This window comes from Xenopus laevis, chromosome 1L, assembly GCF_017654675.1.
Source record: "Xenopus laevis strain J_2021 chromosome 1L, Xenopus_laevis_v10.1, whole genome shotgun sequence".
Lineage (NCBI taxonomy): Eukaryota > Metazoa > Chordata > Amphibia > Anura > Pipidae > Xenopus > Xenopus laevis.
Genome location: NC_054371.1, coordinates 102294273 through 102308402, shown reverse-complemented (window position 1 = coordinate 102308402; position 14130 = coordinate 102294273).

Genomic DNA, 14130 nt, shown 5'->3' with positions numbered 1-14130 from the left:
CCTCGAGTCAGCTAGAAAGACCTACTGGTAATTAAATCATATTATTATATGATCCCCTTATATATTTATACATAGTTATCATTTCACCCCTTAAGCACCTCTTCTCCAGTGTGAAAACCCCAATTTGGCCAGTCTTTCTTCATAGCTAAGATTTTCCATACCTTTAACCAGCTTAGTTGCCCTTCTCTAATTCAGTAATGTCCTGTTTGAGGACTGGAGACCAAAACTATACAGTTTATCCTAGATGGGGCCTTACCAGTGCTCTATACAATGGAAGAACGACCAACCCCCTCCTCCTGTGAATCTATGCCCCTTTAATACAGCTCAAGACCTTATTTGCACTTGATGCTTCTGACTGGAATTGCTTGCTACAGCCAAGTTTATTGTCTACAAGGACTCCAAGGTCCTTTTCCATTATGGATTTGCATAGTGCCGTCCCATTAAGGGTATAAGTGGCTTAGATATTTTTACATCCCAGGTGCTTGACTTTACATTTATCAACATTGAATCTCATTTGCCACTTATTTGCCCAGATTGCTAGTTTGTCAAGATCAAGCCCAATACAGATGGAATTAATTGGGCTGGGTAGTTTTGTGTCAGCTGCAAACACTGATACATTTTATACAATACCCTACCCTAAGTCATTAATGAACAAGTTAAATAAAAGTGGGCCCAATACCGAACCCTGAAGGACCCCACTAGGAACCTCACTCCAAGTAGAGAATGTACCATTAACAACCGATCCTGTAGCCAGTTTCCTATCCATGTGCAAACGCCTTCATTAAGCCCAACAGACCTTAATTTAGAAAGCAGTTGTTTGTGGGGCATTGTATCAAACACTTTAGCAAAATCCAAATAGATCAAATCTACTGCCCCCCCCCACTGTCCAGCATCTTACTTACCTTATCAAATTTGACTGACATGACCTATCCTTCATAAAGCCATGCTGATTGCTGCTCAAAATGTCATTCACTAGGACAACATTTTGAATGTGATCCCTTAACAAGCCTTTAAATAATTTGCCCACCACAGATGTCAAATGTACTGACCTATAATTGCCAGGCTGAGATCATAATCCCTTTTTAAATGATGGAATGACATCAGCTTTTCTCCAATCCATAGGTACCATACCAGATGAATCTGAGAAAATCAGATATAGCATAACAACTTGTGTTAAGTGCATGGCCTGTTCTGGACATTTGCTTTTTGAACCGTACACTGCATTTTTAGTATATCAGACCTATTTTTTTCTTGTTTTGCTTTATGGGCTTGTTCTTTTGGTGTCTGTGAAGAAACCTGTAAGAACTGATCCAGCATAAAAATCAGGTGCAGATTGTTTTGAACAGATTCTGTATTAAAGTCAGTCTTGATGCCATCAAGAAGATTCACAACAACACCAATATTTTGAGGAGTGTGTTCCATCCATTATTTTATTTTGTAAGTATAGAAGACATGTAGAGACACATTGAAAAAAAAGTGAATAACCACACAATGAACGATTTAATGAAAAGATAATTTAAGATGAACAAATAAGAATAGCAGACTAAAGGTAAGTAGATATAACAAAAACAAAATCAGGCCAGGCAGAAATCAGAGAAACAGATCAGTAGTGCAACTAAAGTTCAAGGCTGGTGGCAAACAACAGTATGCAGATCAAGTATGCAAGGAAAGGATAAGCAGTAAGGGACTTACTTAGAACTCTGGAACCAAGGAATAAGGAAACAAGGAACTCAGGACCAAGGGGTTAAGCTGGCCATAGACGCAAAGATCTGATCGTACGAATCGAGGATTCGTATGATTTTCGGAACGTGTGTGGAGTGTCCCGACATTTTTCGTCCGGCGGAGATCGGTCGTTTGGTCGATCGGACAGGTTAGAAAATTTCTGTCGGCTGCCGATAATATCTCTGCGTGTATTGCCGATCGTATGATTTTCAGAGGGAGACTGTCACCAGCTTTGGTTGGACATAGATATCCTATGATTGCTGTCAGGGGCAGAACATTGCTGATCTGTTCTTTTACTAATCTGACTGGTAAGACTTTGATCTGAATGGTTAGTGGTGGGTCGGGAGATGGGAAAGTCCGATCGTACGATGATTCGTACGATCGGATCTTTGCATCTATGGCCAGCTTAGACCAAGAAAATCACTTGATGATCCAGCAATGTAAGGCAGGCTTAAAAAGGCCCATAATTACACAATTACCAGCAGCTGGTGTAAACCAGAATATACAGAGGACATAGTCAGTATAATGAAGCTCATCAGTGCTGACATCAGGAGTACTCAAAAAGTCTCCAGTGGCTCAGGAGGGTAGTGCACAGTCCATGTATCTAATTAAATGCAAACAGGTTCTGACATGAGGACTGACTCCCATTATAATTTGCATTGATTCCAAGTGGTTTACACTGTAGATTGTTGTGTCACTAATGGACTCATTGGCTACTGGGTTTCCACTTTATTCTAATCAACTGGAGATTTTAAAACACAGCTTCAATAAAAGTGAAATTGAGACTGGCAGGAATTAGATTAATTGGTATAGATTCAATTTAAAATCAGAATGTCTTGGCATCAGGAAGGAATTGATTTTCTTGTTGGTAATGCAGTTTGCATATATGTTTATTTATTTACACATGCATGTGTACCTTAAACTGTATAATCTCAACTCTTTCTCAACTCATGCTACAATAGTATTACTTAAAGGGATTCTGTCATGATTTTTATGGTGTCATTTTTATTTCTAAATTTCACTGTTTGCACTGCAAATAATTCACTCTACCATGTAAAATATAATATATATTAAGACATCTATACCACTACAGAGTGGGTCTTGAAAATCTGACTCCTCTACTGTACATTTGCTTTTTCTGAGCCCTTTATAACCAAATTATTTAAATTTTTTAATGGATTCACAGGTTCAACCTGAATCTTTTTATTACAACTGCCTCTCTCAGAAGTAAATGCTCCCCAAAACAGCTGCTCCAAGATTGTATACATGCAAGATGTTGTGCATTGAGTGGCACCAACAAACCGAATGGAATGCATCCTTAAACTGGTCTCTTATTGTTGATTCCCAAATGCAATTACCTTGTGCAATGCCTTTTAACTTCAACTGCCTTTCTCACACCTGCTATACACGAGAATGGAGAAACCAATCTGAATGAAATTATCGTTAAAGTATACTACTCACGCCCGTACTTATATATAGGCCCCCGAGCCTGTGCCCGGGGCGGCATGGTCTTGTTTGTTTTTGTTCTTTTTTGTTTTTTGAAACCCTCCGCTGAGGGGATGAGGGGTAGGGGGGCCAAGGAAGAATGTGGAAGTGATGGTATGCACACAGCGTGCGGACGTCACTTCCGCCGAATACGTAACGTGACAGCAATAGGCATGACATGTGGCGTCAGCGCACCAGCATGTGACATCAGCGCACATGCCATGGGGATGTGTTTAGGTCCGAATCATAGGGTGGCATCTGACCTAAATACAACCCTGATAATAATTCATCTTCATATTTATTGATTGATTTATGTTTTAATGCAATTAGCACCTGTCTTTTGACCAAACAGTACCCCCACCTAAACATTAGGACCTTGTTTTAGTTAGTGTTACAAAGGCAGCTTCTAATCTTATAATGAGCATTCATCGTGAATATGCTAAATGACAAATAATTTTCAACTAGGCAGTGCTATAGAATCCTGCAAAAAAAACCTGCAATGTTATGCCTTTCAATCTTTCTGTTGATCATATGACCTTCTCTGCTGAAATGTGTTTTGTTCTCTCAGTGCTTGATCAGGAATAATCATACTCTGCTTTGTATTCTATAAAGATCTATAGAGGCAGAACAGTGTGACTGTGTTCTAATGTGTGTTTTGATGCAATAGCAGCAGTTTCCTATAATCTCTTTGGTATTTCTGTTAAACAGCAACAATAGATGCTTGAATGGGAGAATGAACACAAACAAACCTACACAAGGGCAGATTATAACATGCGGTCATTTAAGAATGAATACTAAACTAATGCTGATAATTTCAGTATCCACATTTTGCTTTTCTTTTTTTGGAAAGCTCCACTATGGTGCAGGGATTCAGACAATAAACATGACTAGGCTCCTGTGCTGTAATACTCATCTATTCTGTTGATTTAAGAGCTCAAATTTTTCTGGTCTGGCTTTAAAGGGGAAATCTCAAATTTTTCGAGATTTATTATACCCTGAAACTGCTAGAAGTCCGCCATCTCAAACCTGTTGAGGTCCTGTAGAAGTCAATGGCAGATGTCCCTATTCTAGTTTGAAGATATTGTGGTCTGTGCTGGGTTTTATACAATAATCCCAAAAAAATTGGGGGATTTGGGCAATAACTCGTAAAAAAATCGAATTCATATGATTCAAGTTTTTTCACAATTTTATGGAGACTTTACCCAATACTGAATACTGAATTTTTCAAGTTATTTTATTAATAGAATAGGTCGAGTTTGTTTTATTTAAATTGAGGAAAATTTAAGTTTTTATAAATAACCCCTTTAATATACAATCAAAATAGAATGTAGTTGAAATATGTGCAGTATGAGAGATTAAACTACATTTGTGTGCAGTATAGTCATGCCTTGTGGTGAAATATCCAAGTACAGTACCTGATGATTTAGACTAAATGAATATTGATTTGGGCATTTGCTATATTGTATCACATTAAAGGGATTCTGTTAAGGGAAAACTTTTTTCAGCAGCCTAACAGTAGTGATTGGCCGGCGACGGTTCCAAAGCCGGCGCCAATTTTGCAACGATAAATGGACGCCCATTGACTTTAATTTACTGGCGCCAAAATCGCAGTTTCGCTAATTTTTCACCAGTTTCGTGGCTAGACGAAACGGGTAAAATTTGCCCATCACTACCTATCAGCAGAACAATGTGAATGTAACATATAACAGCTCCCTGATAGATATAAGAATAGCATTCAGTAGTAAAAATCCAAGTCCCACTGTGACTCCTTCAGTTTACACTGAATTGGAGAAACAATAGCCTGTATAAAAGCAGTTCTATCATTAAGTACTGGCTCTTTCTAAAAGCACAGAATCAGGCACAATGCACTGAGATAGCTGCCTACACACCAATATTACAGCTAAAAAAATACACTGGTTCAGGAATAAAATGTTATGGTAGAGTGAATTATTTGCTGTGTAAATATTGTTATGTCTGAATGCTGGTAAATGTCCAGCAGTTTGAAGCCTATATGCTGGGCAACCCAGATAACACCCATTAACGGCAGAATGTAATGGTTAGAATGAAAACAACAATAAACTGAAGTGGAGTACAAACTGAAAAACCAGATACAGGCCTGGGTAGAGACAGAAGACTGAGTAAAATCCAGTAATGGGCTGAGAAGGTAAGGGCTGGTGGAAGATTAGCAATAATCTAGATTAGAAATCAGCACTCACCCCTAGGGTATGTTAGATGAGGGTGCAAGTCTGAAGTGGCCACTTCACCTGTTCTGTAAACGAAATCGATGAATAGACAGAACCACACATGAGGTATATTCTTAAAAGGCCTTTATTCCAATAAGGCTTGGTTCAGGACAGAAAAACAGCAGCGACGTTTCAGGCTCACAATCGCCTTTTTTCAAGGAAGACTAGCAATGTCCGAATGGCAGCCAAGGTCAGCGGCAGCAGGCGCAAGGTCAAACCAGGGAATCCACAGAAGGAATCAGGAACCAACTGAGAACAGGAGCAAGGGAGACAGGCAGCGAACACGGAACCAGGCAAGGGACACAGGAACCAGGAATCAGGAACCAGGAATCACAGCAGTCATGGAAGTCAGAGGCTAGATCGGGCTCAGATGATCAAGCAAGGAGCACTGGTCAGGGACAGGTTTATAAAGGGTACATAAATAGAAATGGGAAACACATGAGATGGGAGTATACAGAATATACAACAAATATTTATAGGTAGGAGGACTGGTCAGAAGCAGCCATGTGAGCCTCCAGTGGCTCAACTGGAAAGTGCATTGACCCAAGAAAACACATGCTAGAGTTTGAATCCCAGAAAGTCCTTACAGTAATTTAGAAATAAAAACTACACCTTAAAAATCATGACAGAATCCCTTTTTAACCTCTTACCTACAATAAGTGATCATTCATTGGAAAGCCCCAAAATGCCAGTGCTGAGGTGTGGATAGGTGAACAATGTGGGCACTTTCAGTCTGGGTCTGAGGTGTGAACAGTACCTGGCTTTAGGGGTGTGAATAGTAGAGATGTTACAAGTGTGAATGATGCAGGGGGGGTTAAAGGTGTGAACAATGCATGAGTTTTTTGTTTGAGGTATAAACAATCCAGTTAATCTTAGTACTGATACCTTTTAAAGCTTACACAAGGTAAGCAGACACAGCAGGCAGACTTTCATGATTGGGTCCACACAAGGTGGGGGCCGCAGGCTGTCAGTTGGACAGCACTGGAAAGAATTTAAAAACATAATCAAGACACTTCTGTATGCTTCCTAAAATTCACAAAGAAGGTAACCCTGGACAACCTATAGTATTTGGGATTTGCACTCTGACGGAGGACATATCAGGCTGGGTTGAACAAATCCTAAAATCTTTTTTAAGGGGTATTTACAAGATATAACAGACCTGCTAAAACTTGAAGACATAGGACCACTTCCAGAGGGCACCATTTTGGCAGCAATGGAGGTGGAGTCACTGTATACAAACATTCCACACAAGGATGGTATAGCTGCCTGCACATAATTTCTGTAAAAGCATGACCTACCATCCCATGCAGTTATATAACTGATTTGGTTGACCTTAACACACGACTACTTGTTTGGCCAAAGGGTATATCTGCAGCGGATGGGAACCAGTATGAGTACTCACTTTGTACCCCAACATGACAATCTCTCCATGGCAAGCCTTTAATGTACCTCCACTATATATAGGACATATTCATAATCTGGACAGGTACTGAAAAAACTAATTCAGTTTCACAAATAATTTCATCATTTTCATCATTTTAAACCTGAACTACTGAACCTGAACTACTCCCCCACTCACATCCACTTTCTGGACTCAACTATTCATATCAAGGAAAATACTATACAAACGACCATATTGAAAGTCAACGAACGGACAACAAACCATCATCTAATCTATGAGAGCTTTCACCCTGACCACACTAAACACTCCATCATCTACAGCTAGGCTGTACAGTATAACTATATATATATATATATATATATATATATATATATATATATATATATATATATATATATATATCCTAATGCTGGTGCACTCAGTAAATACAGCTCCAATGCCTGTGTGCTGGTTCAAGTAAACATATTAGTAAGTAAATAGAAAAAAATGCACCACCCAGGGCTTTATATGGTGAAAAAACAGCAAGTTTATTCTCAACGTTTCGGCTCCAAACCTCGAGCCGTCTTCAGGAGAACTGTGCAAACAAACCTTTTAAATACCCAAAAAGACCCGCCAAAGGGTCAGTGACGTGTGGTAGGGGGGTGTGGATTCTGTGACACGTTTGCTGACGTGTTCATTCATAGTATATTCTGAGGTTTTGAGCCGAAACGTTGAGAATAAACTTGCTGTTTTTTCACCATATAAAGCCCTGGGTGGTGTGTTTTTTTTCTATTTACTATATATATATATATATATATATATATATATATATATATATATATATAAATATATATATATATATATATATATATATATATATATATATATATATATATATATATATATATATATATATATATATATATATATATATATATATTCAGCTGAAAGCACTCAAGGCAGACTTCAACAGGGGCAACGACCCAAGGATTGTCGATCAATACATTCATATAGCCACCAGGATTCCCAGAAGTCAACTTCTACAATATGAACAAAAACCTGAAATAAAGTGGGTTCCTCTAGTAGTCACATACAATTCACAACTAAAGTCCCTCCGAAAAATAGCCAGGGATCTACAGTGTACACTTCATAAGGATGGAGGCTCAAAAGCATATTCCCAGACCCACCACTTCTAGCATTTAGACACCCTCCGAAACCTAGAGACTAATAACAAGAAGTACCTTATTACAACCCACCAAAAATTTAATGTACCTCTGTGGCAAAAAAACAATTTAAAACCTGGCAAACACATCTTGAGCTCAGACAAAATACAGATTCCAGACACATAAGAGGAGAATAGCATCCATGTTCATAACAACTGTGGTGTATTAATACAATGCACTAGACCAACAGTAGGACTACTGTATATACAGTATAGAAGAGACTGGTCAAAGCATGAGAAAGAGAAATACACAGAACTAACTAATAAAAACTGGACACAGCACTAGGAAACCATATCAAGAGCCATCACCTCTCCATAAATGTTTTAAGAATCTTGTTTTTTTAAGGGAAATTTTAAAGGGGTTGTTCACCTTCCAATGTAAGGAGCGCGGTCCAGCGCGTCCCTTCCCGCCGGCGTTCTGTCCAAAATGGCGGCGCCCAGGGCAGTCCACGTGGAAAGTCAGCAATGGCGTCTCATCTGGACGCAACGAATTTTTGCCAGCGTCAAAACGTGCAACGTCAACGCTCAACGTCAGCGCGTGACGCATGATGTCACTACGAACGTTTTGGCACCAAAAACCAGTTTAAAAGGACGTTTGAGACCTACCTTTGCCCGTGAATAGGTTCTACTTCATAGTGTTCCTGGGTGTGACTCTTGGACTCTTGATCTCGACCTCTGCCTGTTCCCGTTTACGACTCCTTGCTGCCTGAACTGATATTCTGCCCGTCTGACTACCCTTACTCTTGACCCCATCTTGTACTGTGAATTGTGTTTGGAAACCTTCAAGCTTCCTCCTTGGTCCGCTACTTCAAACTGAGCCTTCGGGCCATGGACCCTTCCGAGAAAGCTCAACCTCTACCCGACTTCGGTAGAGCATTCCGTGGGCTGGCTTCTCGCATGGAGTCTTATGAGGCCCAGCAGACTCATTTTGGCCAAGCCTTGGAGGCCATTTTGGACAAGCTGTTGATTAACCCTCCAGCGTCCGCTGCTGTTGCTGCTCCACCTGCTGTGCCATTTTCTGCTTCAAATCCAGAGCCTAAAGTACCTGCTCCTCCTCTCTACAGCGGAGACCCCCAGGCTTGTCGGGGCTTCATTAATCAATGCCTGATACAATTTGAGCTTCAACCTTCACTGTATGTATCTGAGCGAGCTAAAGTTGGGTTCGTCATTTCCCGTCTCCAAGGGAAAGCATTGGAATGGGCATCGCCTTTATGGGAGAAGAATTCTCCGCTCATTCTGGACTGTAACTCCTTTCTCCAGTCTTTTCGTACCATCTTTGATGCTCCTGGCCGGGTTACTACAGCCTCTTCCTGTCTGCTGCAAATTCGCCAAGGGAGTCGTTCTGTCAGTGAATATGCAATTGACTTCCATACCATAGCGGCCGAAACAAACTGGAACAATGATGCTTATCATGCGGCTTTCTACCAGGGGCTCTCCATTCGTCTCAAAGATGATTTAGTCTCCCGCAATCTCCCGGAGTTGTTGGAAGATCTCATCGCTCTGGCCATTAAGATCCATACTCGAATGCGGGAACACCAATCTGACAGGGAGAGAAGCAAGAAATTCCAGCCACACTGATTCCAGAGACCATTGTTCCCAGGTACACCTGCTCCGGTTCCTTCTACCTCCACTGAGGAGCCCATGCAAATTGGGGGAGCCCGCTTATCCGAAGAGGAGAAACTGCGCAGACGCACAGCCGGTTTATGTCTGTATTGTGGAGGCAAGGCCCATTTCTCCTTTAACTGTCCAATGAAGCAGGGAAACTTCCGCGCCTAGGTAAGTTTGGGGAGACTCACCTGGGCGGAATTGTTCCTTCTCCCCATCAATCTTCTCATCGCTTTTTGCTTCCTGTGCAGCTTCAAGTCTCGACCAAGAGAATCTCGACTCAAGATTTTCTGGATTCCGGCGCTGCTGGAAACTTCCTTGACCACTCTTTCGCCATTCATCACAACATCCCTCTCCACTCCTTGACAATCCCTCTCCGGGTCCTGGCAATCGACGACAGACCGCTCTCCACGGCATACATCTCTCATGCCACACATTAACTTTCTGTTACAGTTGGAGCCATGCATGTTGAGAGACTTTCTTTTCTTATTATTAACTGTCCTTCCACACCTGTAGTCCTGGGGTTGCCTTGGCTTCAGCTCCACAATCCTACCATCGATTGGGTTGAAAACCAGATTTCTCATTGGAGCCTTTATTGCCAGCTGAACTGTTTATGCTCCAATACAGTACAGAAATTATCCTCTGTCTCAATAAATCTTCACTCTCTTCCTCCAGCATACCAAGACTTTTGTGATGTGTTTTCTAAAAAGTCTGCCAAAATCCTTCCCCCTCATCGACCCTATGATTGCCCCGTTGACCTTCTCCCTGGTACCATGCCTCCCCGTGGCCGTACTTACCCATTGTATCCATCAGAAACCAGAGCCATGAAGGACTACATTCAATAAAACCTGCAGCGCGGTTTTATTCGTCCTTCTTCTTCCCCAGCTGGGGCCGGATTCTTCTTTGTAGAGAAAAAAGACAGCACTCTTCGACCTTGCATCGACTACCGGGGTCTCAATAAAATCACGTAGAAAAACCGGTATCCGCTACCCCTTATCACTGAGCTCTTCGACCAACTCAAAGGAGCCTGTATCTTCACCAAGTTGGATCTCAGAGGCGCATACAACTTGATCAGAATCCGGGAGTGCGACGGGTGGAAGACCGCTTTCAATACTTGAGACGGTCACTACGAGTATCATGTCATGCCGTTCGGGCTCTGCAACACGCCCGCGGTCTTACAGGAGTTTGTTAATGTCATTTTCAGAGATCTGCTTGGTGTTAATGTAGTCGTTTATTTAGATGATATACTCATCTTTTCCAAAAATCTGGTTGAACACAGAATCCATGTTCGGGAGGTTCTCTCTCATTTAAGGAAGAACACACTCTATGTGTCAGACTTACCGAACCGGGTGGAACCACTGACGAGAGGAAGACAGCCCTTACAGCTCCTCTACCGACACACCCTCCAATGGGAACAGAGGGAGATCAGTGAAGGTGTAGTAGGGGAGCCTGGATTCCTGGCGGGGTGCGCTGGTCTGTGAAGGAGCAGGTCAGGTGCCTGTGAGGATGCAGGAAGGCACGGGTTAAGTTTGCTGAGTAGTAGGAACAGGGAGGATGTGCAGGAGCTGGGCGACAATCACCTAAGTGTTCCTGCTGGTTAAGGATGAAGGAGTCGTTGGCGAATAGCAGGCTGGCACCGATAACACTTGGGCTGCTACACAGAACTTGCTGATGGAGTAGAAGCACACGTAGGTAGAATCACAGGGGAAGGCTCCCAGGGTCAGATAAATGCGTAAACGGAAACAGGCAAAGTTCGGCAACAGGTAATCAGATACAAGCAAGGTTCCAGGGGTTAATTCAGCAGCGAAGTCAGGAGGCAGGCAGAAGTTTGGCAACAGGAGATCAATACAACAAGCGGAGTTCAGAGGGTTAACACAGAAGCGTAGTCTTAAACAAGCAGGTTCGGCAACAGGAGTTCAAATAATCAAGCAGGGTTCCAAGGGGTTAAGCAGGAGCGTAGTCAAAAGGCAATGCAGGGTCAAAACCAAGGTACAATAATAATCAGATAAACTCTTACTCACAACAGCTAGAAAGCGATGTCCGAGCACTGGGAGCAACTCTGCGCCGGCAGAAATACCATCGCCTGCGTCATCACGCTGTGCCCAGCAATTCCCCTGCGCCGGCGTCAAGGCGCCCGCGCCGTGACGTCACTGGAACGCAGCGCTGGAACGCATCGCGCCGAAGATCCGAGTCTCCCAGAGTCGCGGTGAGTACCTGACATTGCCCCCCCCTTAGGAACGGCCTCTGGACGTTTATCTGAGAAGGCTTGTTTGGATACTTCTGGTGAAACCTCTTTAAAAGATCAGTAGCATGAATGTTATCAGTGGGTTCCCAAGAGTTTTCTTCAGGATCATACCCCTTCCACTTGATAAGGTATTGAAGCTTCTTGTTCCTGATCCTAGAATCCAAAATCGATTCCACCTCGTATTCTTCATGATCGGAGACGATAATGGGATCTGGAACTAGAGATCTCCGGCCCTCAAACTGATTCTGGACCACCGGTTTCAGAAGTGCCGTATGAAAAACAGGATGAACCCGCAAGGACCTTGGAAGAAGAAGTTTGAAAGCAACAGAATTAATCTTCCGTAGGATTTTGAAGGGTCCAATAAAACGTTGTGCCAATTTCTTCATAGGACAACTAAGTCTTAAATTAACAGTTGAAAGCCAAACCTTGTCCCCAACTTTAAACTCTGGATCAGGGGCTCTCTTCTTATCAGCAAAGTACTTGAAGTTCAATTGAGCCTTACGTAAATTCTGACGCAAGGTTACGAGATTTGACGACAAAAACTCAAGTCTCTCTTGAGCTACAGGAACCGATACTACCTGAGGAATACCTGGAATCATTGTTGGGTGAAACCCAAGATTGGCAAAAAAAGGAGTCTGTTTAGTGGAAGAATGAACAGAGTTATTGTAGGCAAATTCTGCCATTGGAAGAAGAGAAGCCCAATTGTCTTGTAGAAAGGACGAAAAACATCTCAAGTATTGTTCTAACGTTTGATTCGTCCTCTCCGTTTGTCCGTTGGTTTGGGGATGATAACCTGAAGAAAAGGATAATTTGATCTGTAGCCCTTCACATAATGCACGCCAAAATTTAGAAGTGAATTGCACTCCTCTATCTGAGACAATGTCCTCCGGAAGACCATGAAGTCGAACAATTTCCTGGATGAATATCTTAGCCAGTCCAGGCGCTGAAGGAATGCCACACAGAGGGATAAAGTGAGACATCTTCGTGAGCCTATCTACTACAACAAAAATAGTAGAAAAATCTTCAGAACCAGGAAGATCCGTAATAAAATCCATTGAAATGGAACCCCAAGGGCGATCAGGTACTGGTAACGGATAAAGGAGACCTGAAGGTTTGGAAGTAGCTCCCTTGCATCTGGCACAAATCTCACAAGACCGAACAAACTTCGCACAATCCCCTCCCAAAGTAGGCCACCAAAAATGACGACGAGCCAAATCAAGAGTCTTACGAAAACCTGAGTGTCCAGCCAGTGGAACATCATGAGCATATCCCAAAGCCTCCAATCTGAGAACTAAGGGAACAAAAAGTCTATTCCTGAAATAGTAAAGACCTTCGTGAGCTTCTAATCCAGGAGTACTAGGAATGGATTCCGGTGTGCAGAGTTCTTTCACCTTCTGAAGAAAGGAGGGTTGAAGAAGCAAAAAAAAATTTGGCTGAAGAACAGGATCTGCTCCAGACGACCGAGAAGGATCCAAAGAAAACATCCGCGACAAAGCATCGGCTTTAACATTTTTAGAACCAGGCCGGTAAGTTATGTGAAGATGAAACCTTGAAAAAAAAAGTGCCCAACGAGCTTGTCTTGGTCGGAATCTTTTGGCAGAACGCAGATATTCTAAATTCTTATGGTCAGTAAGAACCAGAATCGGATGTGCAGCACCTTCCAGAAGGTGTCTCCACTCTTCTAAAGCCCACTTAATGGACAACAATTCTCTGTCTGCGACATCATAATTCTATTCTGAACCAGATAACTTCCTGGAAAAGAAGGCCACTGGATGCATTAAACCTTGAGGAACAGAACGCTGAGATAGTACAGCTCCAACGGCAACTTCAGAGGCGTCCACCTCCAGGATAAAGGGCAGAGAAGGATCCGGATGTGTGAGAACAGGGGCTGTGGTAAAAGCTTTCTTCAATTGCTCAAAAGCCGACTGAGCTGAAAAAGACCATTGAAATCTCACCTTTTGTTTAGTGAGATCTGTGAGTGGTTTAATGATGCCAGAAAAATTACGTATAAATTTGCGGTAAAAGTTGGAAAACCCGATGAACCTCTGGACTGCCTTACGATCATTGGGGGTTGGCCAGTCCAGGATAGCCGACACTTTCTTAACATCCATGACCATTCCATTGGTGGATATCACAAATCCTAGGAATTCAATTCGATGCTTCTCGAATTCACATTTCGATGTGATGAAAGTGATGAAAGCGTAACCGAGAAAATACTTCTCGCATG